Genomic DNA, 5,291 nt, shown 5'->3' on the forward strand with positions numbered 1-5,291 from the left:
GGGATTTCACTGGTACTTGCTGTCCCCCTTTGCCAAGCATTCATCTTCTGGAAATACTCATGGAGAGAATTTTACTCTTTGGAGTGCCATATCAACCCACCATCAAATCCTGTTAGCTATACCTGTAGAATACGTGCACAGGTGGTCTTTTACCATGTCTATCACTACCTTGTGAGTCCAAAGCACCATCTTCTCTGCCTTGGCACGTTGCAATAGCCCCCTAAATGCATCTTCCTCTTAGATTCTTGCTTCTGTGAAATCCATTCTCTATAAAGCATCCGGGGCAGTCTTTCTAAGACTTAAGTTAGAACATGTTGCTAGTCTACTAAAAGTCGTATAAGGGTTTCCTACCCAACTCAGAGCATAAGCCATGGCCCTTGTCATCAGTGGAGCCACCACATTGTCCTGTGTAAGCTGGACACCTGCTCTGTCCCCTTTCCTCCCCTTGCTGACCTCCCACCTCCCTGAGCCACATTGCTCTCCTTAAGTTTCCTCAAAGTCACCAAGCACGTTCCAGTCCAGGGCTTAATTTGCACTTTCTGATTCTCCAGGCTGGAATGATTTTTCTCTGTTATCCACATGGCTGCTTACTCATTTCCTGCAGATCTCTGCTCAAATGTCACTTTCTCAGAAAGGCCTTTGCCAAGGAGATAAGCTCGGTGCTTTGTGTCCACCTAGAGGGGTGGGATGGTGGCGGGGAGAGAGATGCAGGAGGGAGGAGATAATGGGGATATATGTATATATATATAGCTGATTCACTTTGTTATAAAGCAGAAACTAACACATCATTGTAAAGCAATTATACTCCAATAAAGATGTTAAAAAAAAAAAAAAAAAGGCCTGTGCCAAGCAGCCCAGGTGCTCACTGTCTCTCCCTTCAGCCTGCGCCCTTCCTCTTCCTGTCACTTACCCTGGCCCCCCACACTGCTCATTTTTGCTTTATTGTCTGTCTCTCTTCACTAGAACTGGGCACCATGAGCACAGGACCTTCTTCTGTTTAGTTTGCTATGGAACGCACTCATCTAGAATGATCTCTGACACCACATTCAGCAGATAAATGGCTGAGTTAATGTCCGCAGCCTGTAGCACACGAACGTCCTCATTTTCCTTATTCTTGTGCATTTGGCCACTTCAGTGCCTCCCTCTGACAAAAGAGCTGCTGCATCTGCCTTCCTAATTGGACCTTCATCTTACCAGGAATTTAAGTTTGATATTTGTGTAGTTCATGTTTGATAATTCTGTTATTCCAGCCTTTAAAAATGCTCACCTGGAAGCAAACTTTACTTTCTGGGAAGTTTCAGAATTATGGTAGAGAATAGGGGAGAAGAAATAACCTCTAGTGTCATTAAATATAATCAGGGCATTACCTAAGCCATTTATTTCAAAACCTTTCTTTAGCAGTTTAATGGCCTGGAGAAGGGAAGCAATTTTCCTGTTGTCACACAGCAAGTCAAATTCAGAGGTAGAATTCAAATATGGTGTTTTTTCTCTTTATTGCCTGTCCTTAGAATCAATTCCTGGGGCCATTTGTCTGTGATCTCCTAGCATGGGAGGGCAGGAGAGGCGCCTGTTCCTAGGCATTGCACTCTCAAGGGACAAAATAGGATGAGATTCATGCTTTTCTCTATGGATCATCCTCTAGGACCTCTAGTTTCCTTATTGTCTATTTTGTCGTGGAAACATTAGTCATTTCTCTCCTGTCTCTGGTTGTGTGGGGCATCATTTAATTCATTTAACTTGTCCAAATTACACATAAAATTCTAAGTTCTGACTACTTAGGTCATGGAATTCAATGTAAAAAATGTAACTGAATACCTACTATGTGCTACATAGCCATTGTCTTTAATTGCATAGACAGAGTTTGAATTAACAATTGTGTTCATGGAGACAAGAATTTCTATACTGAAACATTTTCTTCCTGCCAAAGCCAAATGTTAAATACATTCATTCTCAGCTGAAGTTTTAGAAAGCAAAATTACATGGTTTGAGAGTGAAAAATCAAAGTATCATTTTAGGATATGTCAGGTGCAATTCTAAATCTGTGTGCAAGGCTTGGAGATTTGCTAAGTACAGACCCAGCCTGTATTAACATTAGCATTCCTGTAGAATATGGAGGAGTAGGCAAGGCTAGCTTGGCTGTGCCTCAGAGGGCTGCAGAGGCTTGATTGTTCACCTGACTTCTGTGTTCCTCGGAATATTTAGCCAGGCTTTGCCAGCACCAGGTTATCTCCTAGCTGACCTACCTCTCTGCATCCATAAGCTCCAGAAGTCTGAATGCACAAGGCACTTTTCATTTCCCAGTTTAGGAGAGCTGATTAGGTACACAAAAAAATGTACACAAAAAGATCAGAAGTCACAGCCTATTATCATAATTCATATCCAAACAGACCCTTGCATGAGCTATAATTCTTTTTCCGTATTTTCTTTTACTTGGTGATCGTGTGACTCAATGATTGTTTACCCTTTGACTGAAATTCCTAAAAGAGGCATCATAAGGCATTTGTTTCAAGACAATGATAACTGTCACAGGAGGCACCATGCTTCCCTTGGCCTTACTCACCGCTGTGTCTATTATTACAGCATCCTTATAAACATAATGCTTTTTTATGCAAAAGTGAAAGAAGTCAGCACACAAAACAATCTCTTGTTAGGGTTTCAAAGGAGTCGATTTTCAGTATCTAAGAAATGTATGAAGTAGATGAAAGGAGACAATCAGAAATGACATATCTTCATGATTAATCAAAGACAAATAATTCCATCATTGAAAAATGACTCAATGTTTAAGGTTTTTCTCTATTCCTGAACATCAGAATTATGCAAGACTTTGAACTCTAAGTATTGGAAATGGAACTACAGAAAATGTTCACTCCATAATTTTTTTTAACAAAGTGGAATATTGTACTTAAAAGCATAAAATAATTACCCCTTACTGCCTGTCAGTTGAAAGTCCCAACTCCTAGGCCTGGACTCAGAAGCCATCCATAGCTGGAGCTCCCTTCCCTAGCCAACTTCATCTCCTGAAATTCTAGGCAGGGACCTTCTGTTCTAGTCACCCTCATCAGGAGCTTCTCCCTCCATCTTAAATACCTTCGCTGCACCTCTCTCTCTGAGCATCTTGATTGTCAAGAACATACTGAAGTCTGTAAACTACTGTCAGCCACTTCTTTTTTTTTTGCGGTACGTGGGCCTCTCACCGCTGCGGCCTCTCCCACTGCGGAGCACAGTCTCCGGACGCACAGGCCCAGCGGCCATGGCTCACAGGCCCAGCCGCTCCGCAGCATGCGGGATCCTCCCGGACCAGGGCACGAACCTGCGTCCCCTGCATCGGCAGGCAGACTCCCAATCACTGCGCCACCAGGGAAGCCCTGTTGCAGTGATAAATGGGAGTGTTTCCTTAATTTCTCTTTCAGATTTTTCATCATTAGTGTATAGGAATGCAAGAGATTTCAATGCATTAATTTGGTATCCTGCTACTTTACCAAATTCACTGATTAGCTCTAGTAGTTTTCTGGTAGCATCTTTAGGATTCTCTATGTATAGTATCATGTCATCTGCAATCAGTGACAATTTTACTTCTTTTCCGATTTGGATTCCTTTTATTTCTTTTTCTTCTCTGATTGCTGTGCTAAAAGTTCCAAAACTATGTTGAATATTAGTGGTGAGAGTGGACAACCTTGTCTCGTTCCTGATCTTAGAAGAAATGATTTCAATTTTTCACCATTGAGAACGATGTTGGCTGTGGGTTTGTCACATATGGCCTTTATTATGTTGAGGTAAGTTCCCTCCACGCCTACTTTCTGGAGGGTTTTTATCATAAATGGGTGTTGAATTTTGTTGAAAGCTTTTTCTGCATCTATTGAGATGATCATATGGTTTTTCTCCTTCAGTTTGTTAATATGGTTTATCACATTGATCGATTTGTGTATATTGAAGAATCCTTGCATTCCTGGGATAAACCCCACTTGATCATGGTGTATGATCCTTTTAATGTGTTGTTGGATTCTGTTTGTTAGTATTTTGTTGAGGATTTTTGCATCTATGTTCATCAGTGATATTGGCCTGTAGTTTTCTTTCTTTGTGACATCTTTGTCTGGTTTTGGTATCAGGGTGATGGTGGCCTCATAGAATGACTTTGGGAGTGTTCCTCCCTTTGCTATATTTTGGAAGAATTTGAGAAGGATAGGTGTTAGCTCTTCTCTAACTTTGATAGAATTCGCCTGTGAAGCCATCTGGTCCTGCGCTTTTGTTTCTTGGAAGATGTTTAATCACAGTTTCAATCTCTGTGCTTATTACTGGTCTGTTTATATTTTCTATTTCTTCCTGCTCAGTCTGGGAAGGTTGTGCTTTTCTAAGAATGTGTCCATTTCTTCCGGGTTGTCCATTTTGTTTGCCTGTAGTTGCTTGTAGTAATCTCTCATGATCCTTTGTATATCTGCACTGTCAGTTGTTACTTCTCCTTTTTCATTTCCAATTCTATTGATTTGAGTCTTCTGTCTTTTTCTCTTGATGAGTCTGGCTAATGGTTTATCAATTTTGTTTATCTTCTTGAAGAACCAGCTTTTAGTTTTATTGATCTTTGCTATTGTTTCCTTCATTCCTTTTTCATTTATTTCTGATCTGATCTTTATGATTTCTCTCGTTCTGCTGACTTTTGGGTTTTTTTTTGTTCTCCTTTCTCTAATTGCTTTAGGTGTAAGTTTAGGTTGTTAATTTGAGATTTTTCTTGGTTCTTGAGGTAAGATTGCATTGCTATAAACTTCCCTCTTAGAACTGCTTTTGCTGCATCCCATAGGTTTTGGGTCGTCATCTTCTCATTGTCATTTGATGCTAGGTACTTTTTGATTTCCTCTTTGATTTCTTCAGTGATCTCTTGGTTATTTAGTAGTGTAGTGTTTAGCCTCCATGTGTTTGTATTTTTTACCGAACACCTACTTAACGCTGGCAGAAGACCTCAGACTTCCCAAAAGGCAAGAAAGTCCCCATGTACCTGGCTAGGGCAAAAGAAAAAACAGAGACAAAAGAATAGGGATGGACCTGCGCCTCTGGGAGGGAGCTGTGAAAGAGGAAATGTTTCCACACACTAGGAAACCCCTTCACTGGCAGAGATGGTTGGTGGCCGGGGGGAAGCTTTGGAGTCACAGAGGAGAGCGCAGCAATAAAGGTGCAGAGGGAAAATTAGAGAGATTCCCACACAGAGGATCAGTGCAGACCAGCACTCCCCATCCTGAGAGGCCTGTCTGCTCACCCGCTGGGGCGGGTGGCGGCTGAGACCTGCTGTTCCGGCTTTGGAG

Source organism: Pseudorca crassidens, chromosome 14 (genome assembly GCF_039906515.1).
Source record: "Pseudorca crassidens isolate mPseCra1 chromosome 14, mPseCra1.hap1, whole genome shotgun sequence".
NCBI classification, from domain to species: domain Eukaryota; kingdom Metazoa; phylum Chordata; class Mammalia; order Artiodactyla; family Delphinidae; genus Pseudorca; species Pseudorca crassidens.